This window comes from Aquila chrysaetos, chromosome 7, assembly GCF_900496995.4.
Source record: "Aquila chrysaetos chrysaetos chromosome 7, bAquChr1.4, whole genome shotgun sequence".
NCBI classification, from domain to species: Eukaryota; Metazoa; Chordata; class Aves; order Accipitriformes; family Accipitridae; genus Aquila; species Aquila chrysaetos.
This window is the reverse complement of record NC_044010.1, coordinates 16,982,325-16,994,848: the sequence shown is the minus strand read 5'-3', so window position 1 is coordinate 16,994,848 and position 12,524 is coordinate 16,982,325. Positions and strand designations below refer to the sequence as shown.

General features: G+C 38.4%; 1 protein-coding gene across 6 annotated transcripts in view; it reads left to right on the top strand.

Annotated features, from left to right (window-relative positions):
- The window catches only part of HTR1F (5-hydroxytryptamine receptor 1F), a 127,890-nt gene that overhangs the window by 59,878 nt on the left and 55,488 nt on the right, over nucleotides 1-12,524 (top strand). For 4 of the 6 annotated variants that reach the window (XM_030019832.1, XM_030019831.1, XM_041124827.1 and 1 more), the window contains one exon: nucleotides 168-390. The exons of 1 other annotated variant lie outside the window; for it this stretch is intronic. The gene's annotated coding sequence lies outside the window, so the exon portion shown is untranslated. Of the gene's footprint in view, nucleotides 1-167; nucleotides 391-5,868; nucleotides 6,077-12,524 lie in introns of those variants that run through there. One more of the 6 variants, XR_003924208.2, reaches the window with a different exon arrangement.

Genomic DNA, 12,524 nt, shown 5'->3' with positions numbered 1-12,524 from the left:
AACCTTAATGGAACATACAGATTTTAGTGAAAAATGGGTCAGAATACAGGCCAGTTTCTGCCTTTACAAGCCTTTCCTGCTGCCATGAATGACACGTACAGAAAGACAGCCAAAGTTGCCAAACTTGTATGATTTTATACTTCTAAGTTGCATTTTGCCTTGGCCAGGAATTCCTCCAACTGCCAAATTAGAGGATGAATGAAGCAGGTCCTGGAGGTATATGCTGAATGGGAGCTCTTCTGATCTGTGACCTCACCCTATTGCTGCCTAATTTAGCTTTAAAAAGGGGATTAAAGAACGCGTCGTAAATCAGGAGAAATTCGTTGCATATCTGTAATGAGACTGATGTACAAGGCAGAATAACTGTCAAGGCTTCAAGAAAACAGCAAGGTAGGTGATGGTCTTTGTCTCTAACGGAGTTTTAGCCTGTGAGTTGTGTGCTAGACTGCATGAAATGCATACTCTGGTCCATACTGGGTTCAGCTATGAAAGTTAGCAGCATCTGAACCAACTGCAGGTAGGGGGTTAATGCCTCTCAGCACAGCTGTGCCCATAATACAGAAAAGGATGAGTTTTATACTGTATTTGGGAAGTTCAGCTGATTCAGGTGTGGGGAATGTTTGGTTTGAAAGGTTCTCTTAGCTTTTCCTTACCATTTTTAAAACGTACTTTCTTTCTTACTATTTATTGTTTTGTATACAGTACAAGAGAAATTTTGGCTGTTCATTTATTCTACTATAATACCTGAGGTGACATTATAGAGAGAAATTACCTGGTAGGAAAAAACAGAAGGGAAATATAAACAGGGCTTTTTTTCTTTTTGTGATGGAAATGGGTTTGCTGGCTGCATGCCAGTTGCCAAAAGACAATGACAGACTGGCAGCTTAAAGAAAACAGGTCTTGACAGCACACTTTAGTGCACCAAACATTTTGTAACCTTTTGTGTTATATGAAGCACTTTCATACCATCTGTGCTCCAGCAGCAATGGGTTGCTCTGTCCCAGGCAGAACCTTTTGTCTTTGCATAGTCACAGGAGTCAATAGAGCCAGATATCAGAATTACAAAACTTGTCTCTGGCTGGATGTATGCAGTGTCTGCTGTTCCCGTAAGCCCTCTCTATTCCTGACTTCCCACAGCCTGTCAAGAGCAGCAGCACAGCTCAGCAGACAGGCCGGCACGCAGAGAACTATCAGACGGGTACTACTGTTACGTTAGTGCCACTTTCTGTTTAATACTAGCTTGACTTGCTGAAGAAAAGAAATAACATAAGCAAAGGAGGAAAAGGGAATGCAGTTGAAAGGCAAACGTGTCTCATTAGCGCTTGCTATGTGAGTTCCTTACATTCTGGGGAAGGTAAAAATACTTTAATGATGAAAACAGCACTTTTTCAAATATTTCTTTTAAAAAAAGGCTTTATAAAGACAACTTATTTCTAAGATAAATATAGGTAACACATATACTATCTGCAACTTAAATAGAGACCACAAGGGAAATTAGAAAGCAGAGTATCCTGATTACATTGCCTTCTTCAAGGGGTGCTGTTTGTCATTATTAAATAATTGTATGTTTCCTAGTATTGGAAGAAGAGAAAACATTAACACTAATACTTACATAAGTAAAATAAAGGATTATTCCTTACAGCACTATCAGGCCCAGTTTTTGTGCTAGTAAAATCTCATATGCCTATGGCAATGTAAAAGTAACTGAGTTGCCATAATTTTCTTTGATTTCTCAGAATTTTAAAAAAGAGAAAGATCTCTGAAAAAACAGCCTCTCTCATGCAGTAAGCCCTAAATGCAGTCTCTGCTTTCAGTATTGTCAACTTTGAGGCTCAATACTTTTCTCGTTATCATCACTGTTTCATGGATTTTTCTTACTTTAATGAATTTCTGTGCTCAGGCACATAGCTATTTTCTTAGCTATCTTGCTTCATTATTCTGATGGAAGCAGTCTTTTAATTTAAAACATTATTATTAAAAGTAATGCATGAAAGTCTTATCTGAAAGATGTATTGTTTTGGCAATAGGTGCAAATCAAAATGCAACTGTCTAGATACTAAATTATATATTTTAATGGAAGACTTTGAGTAAAGCTTAGGAAGGAAGGAGAAAAGTACTTATCATTTAAATTACCAGCATATTTGTAGACTATTCATATATTTCTTATACCTCAATAAGGTCGAGACTGAAGCTAGTTCAATGGACAGCAGTTAGCTTGTGATGAAGTCTCTGTCCTTGGAATACATTGCCACAGCAGTATTCCAAAAGGACAAGCTATTCTTGTCCTAGCGCTAGTGTCTTTCAACATCTGATAGGTTTATATTATGCCATTTTGACTTCTGTAATCCATGTAAATATTTACCATCTATTTGTCTTTGAATGTGCACCAAACTTTTTTCTTCTTTGTGATCTTACGGGGTACTCAATATCCCTTAGGATAAGGGTGGTCCATAAGAATGCATGCTAAATAATGCCTTCACTGGGACACACATCAGACGCTAAGCTGTCCAAATTATATTTGGTTTTACTTTTAGTTTTGGGTCTTGCAAGGTTTTTTTCTCAGCTCAATACAACGCAACTAACTGTAGTTTACTGAAAATCCTGAGGTTTACCAAATAGTGGTTAGAGTGTCCTGTAGGCTCATGCTGACCAACAAATTCGCATGATACAAGTTCATCTGTACCTCAGCTGAGAATATGCCATGGAGTTTAACCCCTGCAGTGCTCCATGTAACTCAGCCCTTGCTCTTCAGAGCTGGTGTGTTCTTTACAGCTCAGTCTCCTGCAGCCACCTCAGTCCAGAGATCTTTGCAATGCTGCAGAGGTTGCAGTGATTTCTGTAAGGCTGGGATCCAGGATAACGCATCCTGAATGTATATGAAGTCAGAAAATCATTTGGGCTCACAGAATCTTCTAAAATATGCAAGACGACTGTCTGGTACCTTAGTACTTCCCAAAGGGGAATATAATGCAGACTTTTAAGTGCCAGCCTATCAAGCTCACATATTGCTGCCCATGTAAAGAGAGCAAGTATGCTCCAAAACCTCAAGGTCATGCAGTATTTAGCTTCCCTGTACAAGCACCTCCAGCAAGACAGAGACATAAGCTTGTCATGTCACTGTGTAACCAATTCATATCTAATATGCAGTCTTGTTTGGGGTTTTTTTACTGATTCTTGTATTTGACCACTGTTACTTGCCTGCTGTCCATCCTTCTGTTTTATAGTAGTCTGTCAACTGAAAGCTAGCTACATAGATGTTCATACACAAAGGCACCACGTAAATATTAGCATTTCCCTATTTGTAGATGGCTCAACTAAAACAGTTTCTGGAGTTTGTAGACAGCAACAATGCTGGTAGGTATATGTTTTTTCCTCAGCACTGAACTAGAGTTCATTGCAAATTTTTGGCCGTCTGGTTTCTCCTCTGATCTCTGTACCTGCACTCTTTTAACATGTGCACTGACCTAGTCTTTTGACAGCTTAACAGGGAGTCATCATGGTAGACAAAAGTCAGGATTTAAATGGAAAACTGAAATGCAGATAGGCCTTGCTTGCAGAAGGGTTTCACTTTGGCATAGTATTTGCCCCCGTTAATATAAAATAATAGCTTTAGCAGGGCTTTTTTTTCAAATATTTAGGACTTCCCCTGACATTCACTCAAATCTTAGCAGCCTTAGCTACATACAGAAGGACTGATAATTTTAAAATTGTTTTACTTTCATACAATAGAGTTCATTCCAAGAGTTTTATTAAAATTCTTACCTGCTAAATTTGACTTTGAGGTTATTTTAATTATACTGGAACCTTCTAACTTGACGTTAAGAAAGTCACGTAGATGCTGCACTTCAATCAGAAATTCCAGAGAATTGGTACAGACGCTAAGGCAGAAGAAGAGGACCTATCAGAAGATTGTACTTAATGGCGTTTCTGTAAGACATCTGAAAAGCTGACCTTTGCCAAGTGCTTCTTTTATCATGTATTGCAAGAAATATGTTACTTCTTTAGGTTATAGCTGCAGTAGACTCTATCAGCTGAAATCATGCAAGTTGTAATTCTACTGAAGTCAGCGTACTCTGGGGAGGACAATTTTAGCTACAAATGAATAGGGTCATTTACACTTGAGCTAAGGGAAGGCAAGTTACTGCTATTTCAGTAAAATACATACATAATACATACATATATAATAATTGGGGGAAAAATCATTCAGACTTTTAAAATGTGTTTCTAAAAATGATGGTAACTACAATATGTTTGATAAGGTTGTGTCCTGTTTTGAACACAGTATTATCATCACCTAAGCATGTTTAGTTGAATTGAACTAAGCTCTGTTATTGCAGATAGGGATGGTACAGCAAAGCTCAGCAGGTTCCCTTTTGAAAGGCTCAGCAGATAAACACTCAAATTCGGGATTTTATTCAGGATCTCAGATATAGTAATAAGGGTTTTTTTCTGTTGCACTGCAGTCTACTTCAGAGAAGAGACATCTCTTTGCCTTTCCAAAATGTGGGATTCTTAGGATACTAAACATCAGGATGGTGCTGTATTAGAATCTATTCCTGCTGACTATCTATCTCAATAAAATTTACAAATTTCCCGGCAGAAAATTGTCATACAGCCCTTATTGTCCACAGTCAAAGCTTAAACACTTAGTATCTGCAAATTTAGGGTAGGATTAATCTGACCAAAGATAGACATCTGTACCTGAACCAATCACTCCAGGCTTCCTTTTGCAGCATTGGAGAGAAAGAGCCACTTGTAAGGTGTGAGTCATATGGTCTAAATAGGTCAGCACAATCTCACCTCAGTATTTACTTCACTCCTCTGCCCATAAAGAGTGCCAAAGGGTACCTGTCTAGCACAGATAAAAGCATCGTGTTGCTTTTACCTTACACAGACACCTAAGAGCAGGTGAGATGAATCCCACCGACAGTAGCTGGAAAATTTAGAAAACTGGAGAGTTTCATTTCCCTTTATATAAACAGGTGCATAAAACTTTCTCACTTAGAAGGAGTGGATAACTCCAGGAAGAATGGAAGTTTACCAGAAACATAGTGAAGAAAAAGATTAAAAAAAAAAAAAAAAAAAAAAAAAAGTTTAAATTCATCGAGTAAATCAACATATGCAAATACCTTTTGCAATCTTCCCCAAAAAAAAAGTTTAAATTCATAGAGTAAATCAACATATGCAAATACCTTTTGCAATCTCCCCAGTGCAGGGGAACAGGTAGCATGATCTGTTCAAGAAAAACTGGTAAACTTTACTTTGGTAAATAGCAATCTCCATGAGTTCTTCTGGGTGATAGTTGTTGCATGCCTTAGGAGTCCTTGCTGCAGAGTTTTTAAAAAGGTCTCTGTTGTTGTAAGCTCTGTCTCTCATGACAGCTAGGGGCTATAACCCATAAAAATCAAAGCTTGCATGTAAGTGTTGTCCTGAAAGAGTGTGTTGGGTTTTAATTGAGCCTATCATTAGAAATTTTGCCCCTGGGATCTTTCAGGTCCTTGGAAAGAAAGATCAATATCTCTACAGAGGAAAAATGGGAGGCAGCCAATTGAAAATACTACTTATTCTAAATACAGGATTTCTTGATATGGCTGTAACCCACAGCAGCTCACAAAGATTAACCTGCTAATAAAGAGTTGTTTGACAAAGCACAATACTTGAGAGTCGTACTACTGACATGCTAGAGATGATGGAGCACCTAAGAGACTGCCAATGTTCTGGAAATGGGCTAAAAATACACTGCCTTGTATTTTTCCTATGGAGTAAACAGAAACTTAGCACTGGTATTCTTTGCAGAATTTAGTTGTCAAAAATCTATAAAGTCTGTACTAAGCCTGTACACATTGTGATTTTTTCTTTTTTTTTCAGTAACACAGGTTTCATTGAGCTTTCACAAAGATGTCAAGGCCATGTGTTTCACAAGCAAGGTTATCCCATGTCAAATGTCAAGGTCATAAAAGTCTGCTAGTATTTCTCAGTCAAGGAAAATATTCACAGGTGTTTTACATTGGCAAAATGACTTAACTTTTCTATGTCTGCCTCCAGAAAAATGGCTGCTGGAAAATTTTCTAACATATATTTCCTGGAAATGTTTCTTGCTTCTCTTCCTACTCTTAAAAAAAAATAACCCAAGACAGACTGCAAATGTCAAGCAGCTGGTTAAGGTTAGCTTAGAGAGTAGAGAACAGTAGAGAAAACGGCCCTGAAAAGAGGGCTTTGGAGTCGAAATTTTCAGACAGTCTTAATCAGATCTCTGCCTATCCCTGCACCAAGCTGGAAATGTAGATTTAATTCTGTATTCATTAAGATCACAAAGGGTCTTGCTATTTACTTGTCCAGACAAACAAATGTCCAGTTCTATGAGGTCAGTTATAAGTATAGTATTTCCTTCACTTTGGAACAGGATTTGTTTTAAAATTACAAATACATATACTGCTAAGCTGGACAAACATGCACATTATACCTTTAACTGTATCTAAAACACTAGCAGCAGGATAGGAAAAAAAAACCACAAACAAAATTAGAAATTGCCTGTTTAAATATAATTAAAATTAAGACAAATTGCATGATCAAGCAGTTTACATTTTGTTATTGCAACTTACAAAAGGCAACCCTAAAATACAAAAATGCTGTGTTTGACCAGGAGGAGGCATTAAACCCATATTTGAACTACATGTCTTCAGTTATCTTGGTCATTGTCTCCATAACGTAATTTCTAGAGTTTAGTAATTAGCAGTTATTGCACTGATCCGTTACATAAAATAAGGAAGCAGCTGAGAAACCTGGTGTGGATTCAGGCAGGTATTTAAAATAACAGAAACTGACCATTTGGCAACAACGCTGAGGGCCAGATGGTGAGATGCTGCTCAAGAAGATGGATTTTGAACTGACTCGTAAGAAGAAAGGGCAAGACTTGACAGTTTTGCTGCTCTTGCTCAGAAGTGCAGAGATGTTGCTGTTTCTGGACTTTTTTCTTGTCTTTCTCCCTTGCTGCTTTTAAGACACACAAACATAAGCCCCAACCTTCGACACTTGCAATTTCTGTTTTAAAAGGATAGAACAGTTGCATGACTTGGAGGCTACAGACGTATGTCACACATAGGATCAGACCCTCAGCGTGCCCCTGTAACTCAGTGACTGTAACCAATAGCTTAACTGCTGCACTGCATAAGCTGTACTGTATCTGAGGTATGAAAGCATGAAAAGGAAGGCCTGCATAGAATTATCCTGGAGTGGTTATTTGTTTGTAATTGTGTTATTGCAGTAGTGCCTAGAAGCCCCTCTTGTACTGAACAAACATACAGTGGTAAATGGTCCATTTGCTAAAGAGCTTTCAGTATAAATTGGCAAAATGAAGGCTTGGGAAAAACTGGTTTTGAAAATAATTGTGGTCCTGCTTAGCTAGACAAATTGTAACAGTTCAACTAAAGTCTTTCAGGAGCTGAAGTTACGCCAGGCAATTGAAGTCCACATATCTAGGGGTATAATAGTTTACATCTGCCTTCCATCAAATGCACCTTCAGTTGCAAACTTGCACCCCTAAAAATATTTCCACAAGCAACTGTTTTATTCTATACATAACATGCATATGTTCCTGCACCCAGCTGTCCTTGGGTCATACGTCATGACTTGAAGCAGGTTAAGTAGTGTGGCTTCAAACCCTCTGAAAAACAGCAGGACTATGAACAACCTCACTTCAGTCTGAAAAGCAGATGGGCCAGCACTGCCATCTTTGCTGACAGCAAGCTATGGTTTCAGCCCGCATTTTTATTAAACTGCAGTACCAGAAAATGTCAGTGGTTGCTGGTATGATAAGCACGATTAAAACTGCACATGCAAAATCCCTGTCCCTGTTTGAGTGGTTTCTCTTTCTTGCCTCACTTCAAACCCCTGACCACCATTGTTGGACTTCAGTTCCCAGAGTGATACCTCTTCTCCAACCTTTCCAGCTTTCCCTTGTCCATCCACACTAGTAGTTCCAAAGGATTTTTCCAATTGCGACAACAATTGCGACCAGAGATAAGGGGGATGCATATGAAAGGGGAAGTTCTTTTTCAAGTTGTTAGCAAATTGCCCGTGGAGAAAATTAAATAGTAGTCCTTACATATGACCTATCCTGCCTAGATTTTGAAAGACAATCATCAGGAGATATAAATAACATTTTTCCATCAAGAATGGCAGCTTTGCATCTTCACCAGCTTCTGTCTCTATTGGAAAGCAGAGAGAGAAAAAAAAAACAAACAACTTTCCATGGATTTGAAGGAACCCTGTGCTCTCTGCGTTTTGCTTGCAGCCTCTGGAAGAGGAGACCAAGGCCAAGCGAGAGTTTGTGTTTGGGGGTTTGGTGCCTTGCTGCTGTTGCCAATTGTGGGTGGCAGGATTACAGTCACTTGTGTTGTAAACACAAAGGTGCACAGCCTAGCAGAAGCACAGAGTATAGCCATGCCTGTTTCAAACAAATTAGCCTTCTGATCTGCAAAATATTGGAAGAACATTTCTTGGTATCTTAGATACTTCAGTGGTAGAAATAGCTAGTGGCAAAGTTTAGCAGCTTATCCTACAGAAGGGAAAGTCATAATTTTGTGGAAAATAGGGAAGTATCCATGTTCCTGAGCTTATCTTAGGATCTAACTATGAAAACCCAAGGCATATAGAAGAAAACCTAAAAAGTCAAGCTAACTAGAGGCTTTTTGTACTTTGACATGCTGGGCTAACTTTCTGACACTTGTATCTCTCATCCAGTTATTCACTCACGAGATGCATACACAAAACGATTCATGGTAAGTGACAGCTTTTATACCTCAGTGTGGTATGAGCTCTGGTACAGCAGAGCACTCACTTATGCTCAACTGAAGAAAGGCAAAGTTTAAATCAGAAGCAAGTGAAACAAATGATGATGCTGATGGATGGAAATGACTGAGGCCTCTGACTAACCACAGCACAGAAACCATCACTAAATGGAAGCTGCTACTTTTGTCACCATTGTGCAATTAGAACTTGCAGGTGATACTTTTGAGTTCTCAACTGCAACTACGCTTTTCATTTTCATAATTAAGACAATGCTGCTGGATTCAGTCTTTCACCATCCCAAGCCACACCACTTGTTTGTTGCAGAACAGCTCAATGAGAAAAAGAAAACTTTTCAGCCTGGTTCTCCAGGGCTAGAAGCGTTCTTTCAGTCAATTAACCATCTGGCAAAAGCTTTCCAGCTTGAATACAAGAATCCCATGACACTAAACAGAACATGTTTCACTGCTATGAACCAACAGAAATAAGATCTTCCATGTCACTACATAGGTTTTTTTTCAGTAAGGCACAAAAAATGTGCTGGTACCGGGTCAGACCCTTGCAACAGGCTCTAAATACCGTCACATCAGGACAGTCCTACTCAAAATGGCTTAGAAGTTCCTGAGATGGAGGTTACATGTAGAGTCATCATGTTCAATAACAGTGTTGCATCTTTATCCATGAATTTGCTACCACCCATTTTCAATCTATTTTTATCGTTGACTGTTTCAGCATCCTGTGGCAGTGAATGCTGCAGTTGTAATAACTTCATAGCCAGTGTCTCATGAACTCTGTAATAGGGCATGTCCTTTGTTATTAAAAATGTGCTTGCAGTTACTTGCACTGCTTCCAGTGGAATTTCTCTGTAATTTATCTTGCATAGCTAAAGGACAAATTTGTTACTTTAGGCCTCATAAACTGAATATGCATTATATTGAGTGCAAAAACTACAAGAGAGGATTTTGCTTGCACATTTCATCTCTAAACAGTTCTAAATTAAATGACTGACCTTCAAGTAATCACTTTAGTAGTGGAAATTAAAATTTGTAAACTTTGTCCAAGTTTAGGATTCTCCACCCCGTGATAAGCATCTGGGACTAGCCAATACAGTTAGAGCCCTGAAAATGATACATTAAAAAACATATTTAAAAATCTAAACAAGTCTGTCACAACTGTACCAGTTTTGCTAAAGGTAACCTGAATTTTGAAAACTCTTGCTTGCACTACCTTCACACAGATATTTTAATGCTGAAAAAAAACCCCCTATTTGGTTATACTTTAAAAATAACAAAAAAGAGCTTTCTTAAGAAAACTGTTAGAAATTTTAGGACCTGATCAGAAGACTAGCACTTATATGAATTCATTATTTGCTTCAAAACAATTTCTTCAGAAGTAATGGTACAGAAACAAATTAAAATGTCCCTTTAGATTTCACTCAGGGAAGATATTCTTTTATAGGTCTTTGACTCCAACCTTTTGACAGCTAAAATTAGCTTTGCATTACTGAAACAGATAATGCACCATCCTTATGATAGTCAGATATAATACAGTAAATACTGATTAGTTTTAACACATGAGGTTTACAGCAGAAACATTTGTTAATTTATATTAGTTTGTGTCCATGAATGATGTCTAGCTGTCATTTAGGCTTCACTATTTCCAAATTTCATTTGAAACTGATGTTTATGTCAGCTTTAGTAGTTTTTTGGTTTTCTGAATAATACTTATATGTATATGCACATTTATACAAATATTACTTTAAATCATTTTGATATAAAAATAAACATTCTCTTTATCTCCTGCTGCCTGCCAGACAGCTTGCTTATACAGGAAAAAAACACATCCTATTTCAGATTAAACATGTTATGTATTTTCAGAGAATGCAATAACCTTTATATAATAGCAGAAAACTATACAGGAAAGTGATGATTTTATAGTGCCATAAAATGTGTCCTTTTCCCAGGATTTTCAAGACTGCGATATGCAGGTTGATACAATCAAAAACCAACTATGTAATGTGGCTGACAGTGATGAGAATGACGTAAAACTATCATGTGCATAATACATAAGGTGGCTACTTTGGGGTTTGGTGGCTTTCTTAAGCAATCACTGTTGGGAAGAAAACTCTGTCAGCGCACAAATTTTTAAGCCCCTGCCATGTCACACAGCCCGCTTGGCCAACACCCCTGACTATCCTGTTTATTCCAAAGGCTCTGATGTATTTCTTAATTAAATCTTGACAGTTAAATTGTAGTTTATGGAAACAATCTATGGTGGTTTGCGAGCCAGTGTCTGTGCATATTAAAACAGCACTTGACCAGATGGGGTTTTTACAGTTCAGTCAGGTATGCCTTGAAAGCATTATCAAGGATAAGTGGTAGCTATTTGAATAATAAGTACCCTATGTCTGCCTCTAGGATGAAGCACAAAGCTTCTCAGGAAGCCTGCAGTGCTGTAAAGCACAGTCATAATGTTTGGTATTTTGTTCTGCTGCAAGAATCCAGTTTACTAAGACACCAGGTTACTTTTCTGATCCTTTTCCCCCAGTAGCAGTGGCGTCTTACCAGCCCATGTAGCCAGAGGTGTTGTTATTCCCATTCTCTTTAATTCCCCTCTCTGACCTATATTCACTTATATGCTTGTTAGTCTTTCACTTATAAATAGACTTTAAATGTTACTGTGTGACTTCAAACTTATGTTAATAGGTAACACCACCCACTCCTACTAAAGAGAAATACTATTTTTCATCATCTTACAAGTTTAGAGACATAATTAAGATAAATTTGCAACACTTTAAACATCTCAGTCCAAATGCATGCACATTTCAGAAGTGCTCTTATTAATATCTTTGTAATAATTTTCTTACTTTTTTACAATTACAGAGGCGATTTTTATTACTGAAAAACAGTTAATGTTGCTTTTCAAAGGATGGTGTCGCAAAGTTAATTTCCCCCTTGATTTGAAATTCTGTTTTTCTTTTGGAGTAGTGACAGTTTGGACCTTGCTTGCCCTGTGGTTGCCCCTTAGTTCTTACCATCCCTTTATTTGGCAGAGCTGAGAACAGACATAAAGGTAGCTGTACTGCCAGCTGCTTACAGGACAGTAGCTGGCATGGGATGATGCTCTAGGAAGGCACAATTCATCATAGCAACTCATTTTACTCATAGTTTCATGGTCAGCACAAGAGCTGAAGTCAACAAGCTCTCCAAGTTTGAGCCAGAAGCGGATCTCTTGTGTGCTTCCCAAGGAGCGCCTGCATACTTGACCGCAGGCACCACTGTGAACAGCGCCAGACTTAGCACCTGCAGGGGCAGTTTCTTTGCCAGTTTTTTATACTGGGCAATGCTGGAGCCGTGACCAGGGCCAAAGCAATCTTTGATTTGAGCCTATAATGCCCTCTCTGATGTTCTTCCCAGGCTCGTAGCCCTTGTGGCACAGGACATAGTTATCATGTATTATTCTTATCACGTGTTTTTTCAGGTAAAAGCTAAGAACATGAAGAGCCATATCCTAGCCTACCAGAGTAACATTTTTATACCATGACACTTGTATTTCATCACTGTGATATGGCGTGAGGGTGTAAGAATTTGAAGATACAAAGGCTGCTCTTGGAGGAGGACAGACATGGTGCTGCCTGTGTACTCTTTGCTGGGTAAAAAACTGGCTGGATGGCCGAGCCCACAGAGTTGTGGTGAATGGAGTTAAATCCAGTTGGCAGCTGGTCACAGGTGGTGTTC